This window comes from Pan troglodytes, chromosome 16 (assembly GCF_028858775.2).
Source record: "Pan troglodytes isolate AG18354 chromosome 16, NHGRI_mPanTro3-v2.0_pri, whole genome shotgun sequence".
NCBI classification, from domain to species: Eukaryota; Metazoa; Chordata; class Mammalia; order Primates; family Hominidae; genus Pan; species Pan troglodytes.
The window spans coordinates 24375650-24391067 of record NC_072414.2 but is presented as its reverse complement, the minus strand read 5'-3'; the positions used below and the strand labels follow the sequence as shown (position 1 = coordinate 24391067).

General features: G+C 38.7%; 1 protein-coding gene across 4 annotated transcripts in view; it reads left to right on the top strand.

Annotated features, from left to right (window-relative positions):
• LOC750180 (golgin subfamily A member 8N-like) overlaps window positions 1-15418 on the top strand; it is a 71651-nt gene that overhangs the window by 22927 nt on the left and 33306 nt on the right. The gene's annotated exons all lie outside the window — the stretch shown is intronic.

Below are 15418 nucleotides of genomic sequence, written 5' to 3'. Positions count from 1 at the left end.
CTGGACTAAACACAAACAAGTGAACCAAAGTACAATACAATACAAAGCAAAAATTAAAAATAAACAGGAAATTTAATTCTATACGATGCAGAAACTATGTGCCAATACTCAGTGTAAACATATACTATTAGGAGGAAGTTGCTGCCACACAAGCAGATGACAAAGTTTAAGCAAAGCTGAAGAAGTTAGGTAGTGGCGTGCGGAGGGATCACTTTGATTATTGGCGTAGTTCCTACCCTCCTATTATTCTGGTTACCATACATTAGTGAGGTGTCTCCAATGGGTTTTGAGGGTTACAAATACCTTCCTGCATATTAGTCTACCTTCCTTAGAACTTCTTAAGATGGGCCATTGTCTCATGATACTCAATAATTCAGGAAAATCAATAATTGGGATTACAATAAACCAATTAATTACATACTTCTTTATCTCAGTGTGACATAAACATACATTTTCAGACAAGTTTTCATTACTGGGCAACTATGGTATCTACCCAATGTTGTGGCCAAAGTTGGAATATTCACAGTTCCCCCATACTTATGCCCTCCGTGTTTTGGTTTTCCAGATACATGCTGTTGCTTGTACTTCAAATACACTTTCCCTATATCTCTGTCAATTCACGTCTTTCTCAAAAAGAACAGAGAAGTCAAATGGCTCCTCTACTAAACCTCTAAACATATATGATTTCTCCTGTCTTGACATTTTTACCAATTCCTATTCTCATTATAAGCTGTGGTATCAACTTTCACTTCTCTTCCTCTAACACCCCTGGCTTTCATTGTCTACATAGCTCAACTTCTTGCAAGTTGTCCATTCTTGCTCTCTCCTCTGTCTACAGCGATTTGCCTTCTGCTCCCACTGTTCACAAAACTTCTGTCCTCCATGTATTCATTTACAATGTTTTAGCCTTGGGCTGACCATACACCAGCTGTTCACAAAATTTATGTTGAACTGAATGACACTCGAATCAATAAATAAAGGAAAAAAGGGGAACAGAAGGGGAAGCAAACAACATCCTTCTTCACATGATGGCAGAAGGAGAAATACAGAGCAAAGAGAGAAAAGACCAATATAAAACCATCAGATCTCACGAGAACTCACTATCACGAGAGCAGCAGCATGGGGGTAACAGCCCCCATGATTCAGTTACCTCCCACTGGGTCCCTCCCACGACACATGGGGATTATGGTAACTACAATTCAAGATGCAATTAGGGTGGGGACACAGCCAAACTAGATCAGTGCTACAACTGACTTCACTGTAAATGAGTTTACAATGGGTAACTCCGTATTATCTGAACCAAACAGCATAGAGAGACCTCAAGAAGAGTAAAGAAATCTTTGTCTCATGTACACGGTATACCATCAATAATGAAACTGAGGAAGATTCACGGAGGGAAGTCATCACCCTGCAGCAGGCAATTATATCTAAACCAGTGAGATATGAACAGTGCAAAGAAGAACTAGAACAAAGATACTGTCTGGCATAGAAAGTCCAGTATTAAAGACACAGAAGGCCCTACATTTGTCCAGTAAAGCCATGCTTGATTAATGCCTTGGAAACCCTGGAGACTGGATCAGAAATCTGTATATAAAATGGTTCTTCCTGGATAAAGTTGAGAGAAAAAGAAAGCTTATTGTGTTCAAGTAGAGACTGGGATAAGCTGTGGGCCATCTGGCTTTTCTGTTGCAAAAACCAGGGCTTAAATCTACATCTTTCTATAGTCATGAATGAGCAAACTGATTTTGAACAATCATCTAACAACGAAATATTTAGGATTCAAAAAGAATGTACTTATGAAAAGAATGTAACACAAGAAATCTGAAAATTAGAAAATTTCCCCTTTTTACACTAAAAAAGACAGAAGAGCCATGACTTTTTAAAAAACTGGAGCAGTAAGCTTGTAGTGGGAAAAGTGATGGTGAGAAATGCAGGCATAGAAAGGAAGCAGGTTTAAGTAAGATGAGAAAACACAAGGAAATCCAAAATCCCAAATAAAATAATTTTGCCTTAAATTTTATTATGTTTAATAGTAGACTGCTGTTTTCTTTTGTCGATTGCTGTCAGATAAGTTTTGCTCTTTTGATTTATTTTAAAAGAAACATTAACTCTTGGTTGGGCATGGTGGTTCATGCCTGTAATCCCAGCACTTTGGGAGGCCGAGGTGGGCAGATCGCTTGAGGCCAGGAATTCAAGACCAGCCTGGCCAACATAGAGAAACCCTGTCTACTGCAAAATAAAAAAAATTAGTCGGCTGTAGTGGCACATGCCTGTAATCCCAACTACTCGGGAGGCTGAGGCACAAGAATCACTTGAGCGTGGGAGGTGGGGGTTGCAATGACATCACCACAGCCTGGGCAACAGGGGGAGACTCTGTCTCAAAAAAAAAAAAAAAATTAGTGGCCGGGCGTGGTGGCTCACGCCTGTAATCTCAGAACTTTGGGAGGCTGAAATGGGTGGATCACAAGGTCAGGAGTTCAAGACCAGCCTGGCCAATATGGTGAAACCCCCTCACTACTAAAAATACAAAAATTAGCTGGGCATGGTGGCAAATGCCTGTAGTCCCAGCTACTTGGGAAACTGAGGCAGAAGACTTGCTCGAACCCAGGAGATGGAGGTTGCAGTGAGCCGAGATCGCACCACTGCACTCCAGCCTGGGCACAGAGAGAGAGCCCATCTCAAAAAAAATAATAATAAAAATAAAATTAGCAAAAAATTAGCCAAAAATTCATTAAAAATAAAAATAAATATATTTATATATACATTTTATTCATTCATTATATATACATTTTATTCATTCATTAATAAAATCATTTTATTAATCATTCAATAAAATGAATTCATTATATATAATGAATGAATAAAATGTATTTTTCCATTAGGGATTTAAAAGGAGCATTGGATAAATTAAAAAAATTTTTGTCTTTTGAAAAAAATATAAATTTAATGATGTATTTTTGGACTTTGATTAAAAATAATTCAATTTTATCTGTAAGCATAAATATTAGAAATACTCAGAGAAATTTAGCAGAAGGATAAGCATCATTTTGTAATGACAATAATTAAGTAGGGCTGCATAAGTGGAAGAATGGACATATAAATGCCTTTTTTTTTTTTTTGAGACGGAGTCTTCGCTCTGTCGCCCAGGCTGGAGTGCAGAGGTGCTATCTATGCTCACTGTAAACTCCGCCTCCCGGGTTCACTTCATTCTTCTGCCTCAGCCTCCGGACTGGCTGGTACTACAGGTGCCCACCGGCTGATTTTTTGTATTTTTTTTAGTAGAGATGGGATTTCACAGTGTTACCCAGGATGGTCTCAATCTCCTGACCTCGTGATCCGCCCGCGTCGGCCTCCAAAATTGCTGGGATTACAGGCGTGAGCCACCGCGCCTAGCCAGAATTTTTTTTTTTTTTTTTCCAGAGGCTCCCTCTGTAGCCCAAGCTGGAGTGTAGTGGCGCGATCTCGGCTCACTACAGCCTCCGCCTCCCGGGTTCAAGCAATTCTCCTGCCTCAGCCTCCTAAGTAGCTGGGACTACAGGCACGCACCACTACGCCCATCTAATTTTTGTATTTTTAATAGAGACAGGGTTTCACCATGTTGGCCTAGGATGGTCTTGATCTGATTTCGTCATCTGCCCGCCTCTGCCTCTCAAAGTGCTGGGATTACAGGCATGAGCCACCGCAGCCGGCCGACAGATTTTATTTCATCTGTAAAGTTCTATAATGTCATTCACAATAAAATAAAAAGATATTATGCAAACCAAACAAAATTTTGCAAGATATGTGATACACTATACATAGAAAATTCTTGCATATCAGTAAGAAAATAACTATAAATAGAAAGATAAAATCCATGAATAGTAACAAAAGTATAGGATATTAGAGAAAAAGTATTTGACAGAATGAAAGAAAAAAAATGGTTGTTTTAGGATAAGTGGTCTGAGATGCATTCATGTGTTAAACTTCATTAGCTTGTCTGTATTTAATATATTCTATATGTGTTCAACAATTGATGCAGATTCAAAAACAAAAAAATGTTCGTTTAGTAAGGAGATACACAACAACAAAAATTTCCTATAAAAGTGGATTACAATAATGAAAGTATCTAAAAATCTAATTTTAAAAAGTGGTACTCATTATCTGGGATCATCTGGGAAGAACTCATTTAATAGACCATTTGAGTAGACACTTGAGGATGAAGATAAATTTTCAGGCAGATTAATAACAATGGGGAGAGTTTTCAAGGCAGAGGAGATGACTTTTATAAAACGAGGAAAGCATGAAGTTTATGTAGCTTGAAAAGTGTGTTGTATTCAGGTAGTAATGCACTGACTCTATCACTCTTGCATTTTGTTTGTTTGTTTTGAGGCGGAGTCTCGGCCTGTCGCCCAGGCTGGAGGGCAGTGGCGCGATCTCGGCTCACTGCAAGCTCCGCCTCCCGGGTTCACGCCATTCTCCTGCCTCAGCCTCCAGAGTAGCTGGGACTACGGGCGCCCGCCACCATGCCTGGCTAATTTTTTTGTATTTTTCTTAGTAGAGACGGGGTTTCACCGTGTTAGCCAGGATGGTCTTGATCTCCTGACTTCGTGATCTGCCCGCCTCGGCTTTCCAAAGTGCTGGGATTACAGGCGTGAGCACCCGCGCCCAGCCACACTCTTGCATTTTTTATTGGAGGCTCTGAGGAAAGGTCTGCTTCCACGTTTGTTCAGATTGTTAGCCACACTTAGTTCCTTGAGTAGGTATTATTGCAGTCCCCATTTCCTTGCTGGCCGTCAGCTGGGACCAGCCTTTCCTCCTAGACTGTCCCTGTTCCTTATGCTTTTTTCATGGGCTTTTCCAGCAGCACGAACATTTCAAATATCTCTGCCTTTCCCTCCTGCCCCGTCTCTCAGAAATCAACTGCACATGGTCTCAGCTTTTAAGGGCTCATAGTGATTAGATTGGACTCATATACGGTCCTCATTTTAATATTCATAATTCTAACTGCAGTCTCTTTTGTCAGGTAATACAGCATATTCAGGTCTCAAGGATTAAAGTGTGAGCATCTTTGGGGGTTTTTATTCTGCTTACAACATTTACCTAGAGTATAAATTCAAGACATAAGGCAGAATCTTATGAGAAAAAGAAAGTACTATTTTGAACATACCTGTGGCAATCCTAAATGGGAATTAGATTCAGATTTGGCAGTTCTGGATAAAAGTCAAGGCTGAAAAAATAATTTGGTAGTCATCATGTTATACATTTTGTAAATGAAGCCATTATTATATATGAGAGGGTTAGCATTCACCCAGGGAGACTTCAAGTCAGTTTACAAAGTTAATATTCTATGGCACGTTCAATAGTAGCACCACCTTTTATTCAATTGGATAGTAGCCTGGGGTGAAGATTAAAAAGAAAGAAATATAACTATCTCTATATGGAGATGCCATGAGGTATAAAGAATTTGTATATAGATATATATGGAGAAATATTTATGCATACAGGAAATCCTAAGGAATCCACACACGCACGCACACATGCACACATTAAGATGATAAAGCTGTGAATTTTTAGGCATAACTTTGTAGTAAGATGTTACATCAGGAACAGGAAACTACTATAGCAAAGCACCCAGAACAGTCTAAATAGTCTTGAAACAGAAAATTTTCTACCAAACTATATATATTCGGTGTTGCATTAGCATAAAGATAGACATATAAATTTAATGAAATAATATTGAGCATTAATCAGTAAACCTTATATTTATGAGCAATTGATTTTTAAAAGGATGCCAAGAAAATTCAAAGGGAAAATAGTAGTCTTGTCAACAAATAGTGTTGGGACAACTGTACATATGCATGCAAACAAACGAAGTTGGATTCTGACCTTACCTTACGCACAAAGTTGATCAAAACCTAAATGTAAGACCTAGAAGTAAAAAACTCATAGAAGAAAACATAAGCAAAATCTTCATGACCTTAGATTAAACAATCGTTTCTTAGATATAGCACCAAATTACAAGCAACAAAAGAAAAAAAGGGGGGCTATATTATGCTTAATTAAAACTAAATTTTTTCTGCAAAAGAAAAAGCCAAGGAAGTGAAAAGACAACCTACAGAATGGGAGAACAATTTTGCAAATCATACATCTTCTAAAAGACTTGTATTCAGAATATGTATCTTACAACTCAATAATAAAAAAAATAACCTATTTTTAAAATGGAGAAATGATTTGAGTAGAAAATTCTCCAAAAAAGATACACAATAGGCAAGAAGCACATGAAAAGATACTCAACATTATTGGTCATTTGAGAAATGCAAATCAAAACCACTAGGAGATACAATTTCATACTATAATCAAAAAGAAAATAACAAGTATGTTTGAGAATGTGGAAACAATCCCACATAAATCGCTGGTGGGAATGCAAAACGATGCAGCCATGGTAGGAACAATTTTGCAGTTGCACTTTGGGAGGCCAAGGTGGGAGGATCACCTGAGGTCAGGAGTTTGAGTCCGGCCTGGCCAACACAGTGAAAACCCATCTCTACTAAAAATACAAAAATTACCCGGGCGTGGTGGCAGGCACCTGTAATTCCAGCTACTCATGAGGCTGAGGCAGGAGAATTGCTCGAACCTAGGAGGCGGAGGTTGCGGTGAGCTGAGACCACGCCACTGCACTCCAGCCTGGGCGACAGAGTGAGACTCTGTCTCAGAAAAAAAAAGAAAAAGAAAGAAAGAAAAGAAAAAAAAGTTAAACAGTGTTATCAAATGACTGGACAATTCTACTCCTTAGGAATATCTCCCAAAGAATGAAAAACATGTCTACAAAGAACCTGGACACAAATGTTTATAGCAACATTATTTGTAATGGCCATAAAGACAATGCAAATGTCCATCAATTGATGAATGGATAATCAAAAAGTGGTATATCCATACAATGGAATATAATTTAGCCATAAAAGGAATGAACTACTGATACATGATACATGTATGAATCATGAAAACATTAAGTGAAAAATGCCAGACACAAAATGTCACATATTCTATAATTCTACTTATATGAAATGCCCAGAAAAAGCAAATCTATAGAGACAGAAGGTAGATCAGTGATTGCCAGGGGCTAGAGAGAAGAGCAAACAAGGACTGGCTAATAAGAGACACAGGATTTTTTTGTTGTTGTTCAGTGATGAAATTATTGTGGAATTTGCGGTGATTATACCATAACCTTCTGAATATACTAATCACTGAGTTGCATCCTTGTTAAGGACAAATATTATGGTGTATGAATTATATCTTAATTTTAAAAAGTACAGTAAATTAAAAAATTGTGTTTCAATAATAAAATATTATTTTAATATCACAAAATCAATTATTGCAATTCACTATATTAACAATATGGAAGAAAATCTCATCTCAACGGATGCAGAATATATTTTTTAATATGCAAACAATAGAATGAAATGTATTTAATCTGGTGAAAGATAATCATAAAATCTTACAAAAATATTATAATTAATAAGGAAATATGGAAAGCTTTCCTTATGGGATCAGAAACAAAATTCCCTAGTCAGTTCAATAAGAAAAAAAAAGTAAGAATTAGCAAGAAAGAAATACACAGGTCATTATTTGCTAAGGACATTATTGTATATGTAGAATATCTAAAATAAAATATTAGAACGAATAATTAAATATAGCTATCAGGATCACTGGTTACCATATGAGCACATAAAAGTCGATTTTATTTCCTTACACTACCAATAACCAATTACAAAATAAAATTTTATAAATATATCATTTAGAATCAATATTTTGTTAACTTCATAAAATTAAAGTTTTATGAAAGTTTTTCTTTTTAAATATATTTTCAAAAATTGAAGAATTCTTCAAGTCAGTTAAATGGTTTTAAATATTTCTGGCCTGCAACAACAAGGTTAAATCTGCGTGTGATAATGGATCCCTCTACTGGTATTAGAGCTATCCCATTACTGAAAACCATTTTTAGATATAAATGGCAGGCACCTAAGAATGACTTAATTTCCTGTGGTGTTCCTTTAAAACAATTTTCCAAAACAGGCAAATCTTGCTCTCTCCCTCTCTCTCTTTCTCTTTAAAAAGTAACACAGGCTTATTTTTAAAGTTGCAATCAAAACAGACAGGTAAAAAGTAGAAAATTAAAATGACCCATCAGGCTTGTCTTAAAATTAACTACTGATAATATTTTGGTATATGTCCTCATATGTTTTAATGTATTTTTTCAGGTTTGTTCTATCAAAACCTAATTTAACAAAATCTGAGCAAATCATCCACTTCCTTTCCTAATATCCTTTTATACTGTGTGTTTATACATGTGGTTATGAATATATGTTCACAAGTGAGGGTATATATACACATACACACATACATGTGTGAGATAGAGACATAGGCAGAGGCAGACAGAAAGGCAGAGAATAGCTAGGAAAGTTGAGCTCAATTTAATATTGTAATTATAATATGCATGCTATTTTAAAATTGCTTTCATTTCTGAATTTAGACAGCATATAGAACTTGATAAATACAGTAATTAGAAATCTGAGAGTTATTTGCATACTTACACATCTGAAGTATCTTCCTATGTACAGATAAACATTAACCACAATTATCTACACATGTTGCTTGAATTTTTTCCTCCAGCTGTCATGTTAAAGCCATGATTGACACTTGTTTGCATACTATTTGAGAATTTAATATTTGGTTGAAATTCTCCGATCCTAAAACATACTGCTTGGAAACACATTTTGTTTTCATACACATGGGATGTTGCACGCATACCGAAATTAAAGAATTACAATTAGTTGGTACCCAGCTTGCATCCTTAAGCAATCTTTGTAAATACTATTTTTCTTATTAACGCTGCTTTCTGTTCTCATTAACTTTCAACAGAGTACTCTCAGTAATTTAAAACATATTGTTCTTACAGTTAAATAGGCAATTTCCCTCTCAACAAATGCCTGGACCTTAAAGTAAGGTGTGGAAATGGACAAAATAGTCCCAAATATTTTAACCAGCAATATAAACTTTTGCAATGCTTTTATAGGATGTTTAAAATAACAAGAAAGACTTGGTTCTCGTGATTTTCACCAACGGTGGTTACAAACAGTCTTCTTCTTTACTATGTTTGAATGGCATATTTCACTTCACATATCCTTTACTTGCTGCTAGAGCCTTAATATTGCTAGGGGGAAAAGCTTACCTAGCTCCGTGTTTGTAAATGTCAGCTAGCCAAAAGATATTTGGAAACCTATAAATGTTCGCCTTTCTAACATTTGCTTAAAGCTATCTGGAATTAACGTTCTCCTCTTTCCTCTTCTCTCACCTCAAGAAAAAAAAATCTGTATACAGAAGTTGACACAAAATATATTAAATAAGGCTGGTATTCAGCCCTCTTGCATTCAAGCAAGAATTACCCATGTATGTAAAACAGAAGAAAATGTCTTGATAGTATTCTGTACCCGTGCTGTCAAACTACCCTTCGATATGTCTGCAATTTTCTCAGTAAAACACATTTTGTTTATTTTGGATTAGGAGCAAGCTCTTGCATGTCTACCAGGATTTATTAGCCTGGTAAAGAAGCAGCACTACACAGAAACAACGAATATAATGTGCTCTTTGCTATGGTTTTAAGGTCCCCTTCAAACTCATGTGAAATGTAATTGCCATTGAAACAGTATTAAGAGGTGGGGGCTTTAAGAAGTCATGCAGGCTGTTGTCGTTTTTTTTTTCCAGGTTTTTTCTATCAAAACCTAATTTAACAACATCTGAGCAAATCATCCACTTCCTTTCCTAATATCCTCATTTTCACTACTCTCTCCTTCAGCCGCAATGATCCATTCCATCATCTAACATTAATTTAGTAAAGATTTACTAAATCCCTTCTCTGTACAAATCATTTTATAGGATCTGAGTAAAGATACAGTGATTAGCATATGGCAGCCCTTGTCCTTTAACATGGCAAGAACAACTTTTCCTATTTTCAAGAGCTTGAGTATTCTGTCACTAACAGATCTAAAACTATCCAAGTTTACCTGGCCAACTTTTTCCCTTAAACTTCTGCCTCCCTTTTAAAAACTTCAAAAAAAAGAATTCCAAATTTAATCATGCTGTTAAAACAGATTTTCACATCATCCCGTAGTTACATAAAGGGCAGTCTCCTTAGCTCATACTTAAAATCATATCTTTTCAACCCTTGAGTATTGTTACCATTACCTCAAACGATCATATAGCTACTGTCTTTCAGGTTATTCACAATACAATAATTTGAATATGCAAAAACACCACGGAATTTAAGTGAAAAGTAACTAACGCACCCTACTCCCCTCAAAAATCAATTAATAAAATTTGTAATTTCAACAAATATTTTTGAATATTTACAAATCAGAAACAAAAATGGCTAACTGGAAACACAAAACAGATAAAAGATTTAGTAAATTAACCCAACATGCAATGTTGAAAAATGTAAATTTAATTTTTACTTAATAAGTGATTTCTCAAAAAGTAACATTAATAAAGGGCATTGTCAGAAATTTTGAGTCTTTTAGGAGTGAAAACATCTGTTGGAACTAAAACTAGGAGACACAGAATGATAAGAACATATGAAGTTTTAGCTAAATATCCATGAATTACAAGGTTATTCTCTGTTGGTTTGGAGTACTCATTTACACACTAATACTCAGCTTTAGGAATTTAGGGACTCATTAACTTTGCTAAACATGGAATTTAGGGTTTTTTAAAAAACTACTTATTTCTTCACTATTTTTATATCCAAGTATACTCTTCTCATTACTCACAAAGGACAAATCTTCACCAATCCCCTGCCCCTACAGTCAGGATAGTAATTTCATTCAAGCATCCCTTGAAAGCAATTATTTATGCTCGCTGCAGAAATTAGGGTAAATTTGTTGTGGTCCCATTTATTTTCTGGAGATTGGCGATTACATGTAAAATAATTTGAACGCTTGATAGATAGACTCATAAATATTTGGTTAATACAAGTAAAGCAGGGGGAGGCCAGGCGCGGTGGCTCATGCCTGTAATCCCAGCACTTTGGGAGGCCAAAGTGGGTGGATCACAAGGTCAGGAGACAGAGACCATCTTGGCTTGCATGGTGAAACCCCGTTGCTACAAAAAATACAAAAAATATTAGCAGGGCGTGGTGGCGGGTGCCTGTAGTCCCAGCAACTTGGGAGGCTGAGGCAGGAGAATGGCTTGAACCGGGAGGCGGAGCGTGCAGTGAGCTGAGATTGTGCCACTGAACTCCAGCCTGGGGAACAGAGCGGGACTCGGTCTCAAAAAAAAAAAAAAAAAAAAAAAATGGAGCGGAGTGGGGGCCGGGCGCGGTGGCTCACGCCTGTAATCCCAGCACTTTGGGAGGCCGAAGCAGGCAGATCACGAGGTCAGGAAATCGAGACCATCCTGGCTAACATGGTAAAACCCCGTCTCTACTAAAAATACAAAAAATTAGCTGGGTGTGGTGGCGGGCGCCTGTAGTCCCAGTTACTGCGGGAGGCTGAGGCAGGAGAACGGCGTGAACCCAGGAGGCAGAGATTGCAGTGAGCTGAGACAGCCCTGCTGCACTCCAGCCTGGGCAACAAAGGGAGACTCTGTCTAAAAAAAAAAAAAAAGTAGTTATTTTCTTCTTCATCCCTTTCAGTGTGGCCACTATTTATAATGCAGTTTGGTTCATTAGTGTTTGTATTCCAAAAACACCCTCAGCCTTCCTATCCTAGTTTTAATGAATTATTAGGGTGAAACATAATAAGAGTCGGACCTATACAGAAAGGTCTACTCAGAGGTGCTTTGTTCCCTCCTATTCTGTTCCCACCACTCCTACTTTCCACTACTTTTTCCGCTGACCTTGTGAGCATCATATTTATTGTTCATGGCAGTTACATTTTTACCAAGTGCTTACTATCTGTAGGCACTTGGTGTGTATTGCTTCTTCTGGTGTTCACAGCAACCTCTTGAGGTAGGCACTATCATTATCCACCCCCCCCACCTCCCTGTTTTTTGAGACAGAGTCTCACTCTGTTGCGCAGGCTGGAGTGCAGTGGTGCCATCTCAGCTCACTGCAACCTCTGCCTCCCAGGTTCAAGCAATTCTCCTGCCTCCGCTTCCCAAGTAGCTGCAAGTACAGGTGCGAGCCACCACACCCATCTAATTTTTGTATTTTTAGCAGGGATGCGGTTTTGCCATGTTGGCCAGGCTGGTCTCAAACTCCTGACCTCAGGTGATCCCCATTTTTTAGATGAGAAAGCAGAGTCCCAGAGAGCATAAGGAGCTTGTCCAGAGTGGCATCTCTGATGCATAACCAGTACTCAAACCAGTATTTTGCTGACACCAAGGCCTGTGTGTAAACTGTAAAAGGGCTGTTTGGTACCTGCTTTCCTAAAGTTGTCTGATCCCTTCTCAGTCCAGGTCTTCCTGAAGCTTGGCACTTCTGAAGTCACCTTTCTGAAAACATTCTGGTAACTGTTAGATCCCTTGTTCTAGCTATCGATATGTTCTGTGTGGTTAAACAAGGTTCACAGTGGGCCACCTGGCCTTTGGAACTTGGCTGAAGAGGCTGCCTTCAGTTCATCCTCCCCACCCCCATTTTCAAAACATGGGTTTCCATGTGTTAGTTGTAAATTAGGAAACATAACCATGTTTTGAGGCTTCATAGAAAACAAACGTCTGGGGTCACACAGGTTAAAGGAGGAACCAAATTCAGCACTATCACTGTTCTATTCGGCAGGCAATTCTGGGGCCTTCCTGTGTCTCAGGTTCTGTACTAGTTGTTTCAGGACTTTGGGATAAACACAAACTATCCCTGCCCTCAGGGGGATTAAGGTCAGGTGTACAAATGACTCTAATGCGAGGCAAGGCTGGATTCAGTGCTGGAAGAGGAGGGCATACCTAACGCTATGGGAATTCAAAGAGGAAATGATCAGAATGAGGAGGGAGAGATGGGTCATTCCGGGAGAAGCTTCAGGGAAAAGCAACATTTGAAATGAGACTTTGGAGAGTGAGGGAGGTTTGGGCAGATGGATAGAGAGAATGCAAGGCCAGGGGAAAGGTTTGAGCCAGAAAGGCAGCTTGGGCAAGTGCATGGGTAAAACAAGAAAATCCACTTTGGGAGGCTGAGGCAGGTGGATCACCTGAAGTCAGGAGTTGGAGACTAGCCTGGCCCACATGGTGAAACCTGTCTCTCCTAAAAATACAAAAATTAGCTGGGCATGATGGTGGGCACCTGTAATTTCCAGCTACTCGGGAGGCTGAGGCAGGAGAATCACTTGAACCCAGGAGGCAGAGATTGCAGTGAGCTGAGATCACACCACTGCACTCCAGCCTGGGCAACGAGAGTAAAACTTCATCAAAAAACAAAAAAGAAAGAAAGAAAATCACAAGGCAGTGTGGGGAATGGTGAGTAATCTAATTTGGTTGTTGCAGAGAGGATGTAGAAGGAAGTGACAAGAGAGAAAGCCAGACAGGTGGCTTGGGGTCATCTTAAGGGCCTTTGTGCCAGTTAGGATGTTCTAGACTTCAGTCAGGCTGCCCAGCTCAGACTGGCTCAGACAATGAGGGGGTTTATTGGTCATGTAATTGGGAAGTCCAGAGGTTCTAGACTACAGAAAATTATTATTTAGTATTAGTTTGACAGCAACACCTTCTGTTTTCTGGGAGCAGGAGATGCTTGTCAAGCTGTAGGTCACTGAGTTGAATATTATCCTGCTTTATTAAATTTCCAAGGGCACAGTAATTGTTGAGAGGGGAGAAGTACACATGAAAGAAAACATGACCAGCTTAGAAATGTCAAATGATTATGACGTTGTTATAAAGTATTATAATTCTTTCAGCGTCTACTATAAGTAGAGAAACTTGAGTTCCAGGTTGTGGGCTTGGTCCGCCAACAATCAGGAACATGGTTTTGCATGAAGCCCTTCTTTCTTCTATAATCTTCAGTGTCCTCACCTGCAAAATGAGGCGTTTATATATATGTGTGTGTGTGTGTATATATATATATATATATATATATATATTTTTTTTTTTTTTTGAGACGGAGTCTCGCTCTGTCGCCCAGGCTGAAGTTCAGTGGTACAATCTCTGTTCACTGCAAACTCCCCCTCCTGGGTTCACAGCATTCTCCTGCCTCAGCCTCCCGAGTAGCTGGGACCACAGGCACCTGCCACCACGCCCAGCTAATTTTTTGTGTTTTTAGTAGAGATGGGGTTTCACCGTGTTAGCCAGGATGGTCTCGATCTCCTGATCTCGTGATCTGCCCGCCTCAGCCTCCCAAAGTGCTAGGATTACAGGTGTGAGCCACCACGCCCGGCCAAGGCCTTTATTATATTAGGGTTCCTACTGTTTTTTAAAATACTTTTATTAAGTCCAACATTTTTATTAAGATCATTGCTTTTATACATGCCTATTTATGAAAGGGGTTTTCGAGTGTTTACCACTTTTTATTAGAAATAGAGACAGTAAGAATGTTTGACTTAATTGACACAGGCATAATTGAATGGGTATAAATGGCATGCCATAGAAAGAGAAAATTAAGTTGAGCTACTCTGTTGGTTTCACTGATGAGGGGATACATCATTCAAACAGCCAGGAATTAAATCCGTCCGACTCACAAATGGGGAAACCAGCTGTGTCTGTACCCATGGCCAGCCAGATTGAACACAAATCAGGAAAGTCAGTAACTTTTCCTCAGTTCTGAGGGACTTCAGTGGCTGCGGTTCATTTTCCTTTTGCTTCTGAAACAGTGCAAGTTGGTGCTCGCCTGGACAGAGCGGCAGTGGGTGGTGGCGTCTGAAGGCCAGGTCTCTGTTGAGATGACTACACGTCGTCTCCCAGTGCCCAATGCATAGAAAAGATACACTACTAAGTGTGAGATGCTCAGTGAAAAATAAAATCTGGGGTTGAATCATCATGGGGGATACTGCATACTCTGTTTCCCCCCTGCAGATTTCCAATGCTCATTAGTTTATAGAGACTCTGAGAATTCCTACAGCAAAGGCACCTGCCGAGGTACTTGCAAACTAGTTTAGCTAAACCAGACTTTCAACAATTGGTTACTAAAGACCACTCAAAGTCTGTCAACACTCTGTCATCTCTATGTAATGATAGAAACCTAGAAATTCAGGGTAAATGTGTAGAAATTTCTATAGAAACTTGACATTCTCCCAGCATCTGTATGTGACATCAGGGGACTTGTCTCAATGAGCAGTTACAGACCAACTCAGGTTTTGTCAGACTCGATGGAAAGATGCAGAGGCTGTGAGCTGCAAACGAGTCACATGCACAAGGACCACATTGCAAGCTGCGTTCTTTAAGGTTAGTTTGTCAACTATAGTATAATCTCACACATCTGAAAAATGGGAACGTCTATTCTATAAAGTCTTATTTTTGCAATAATTTTAAT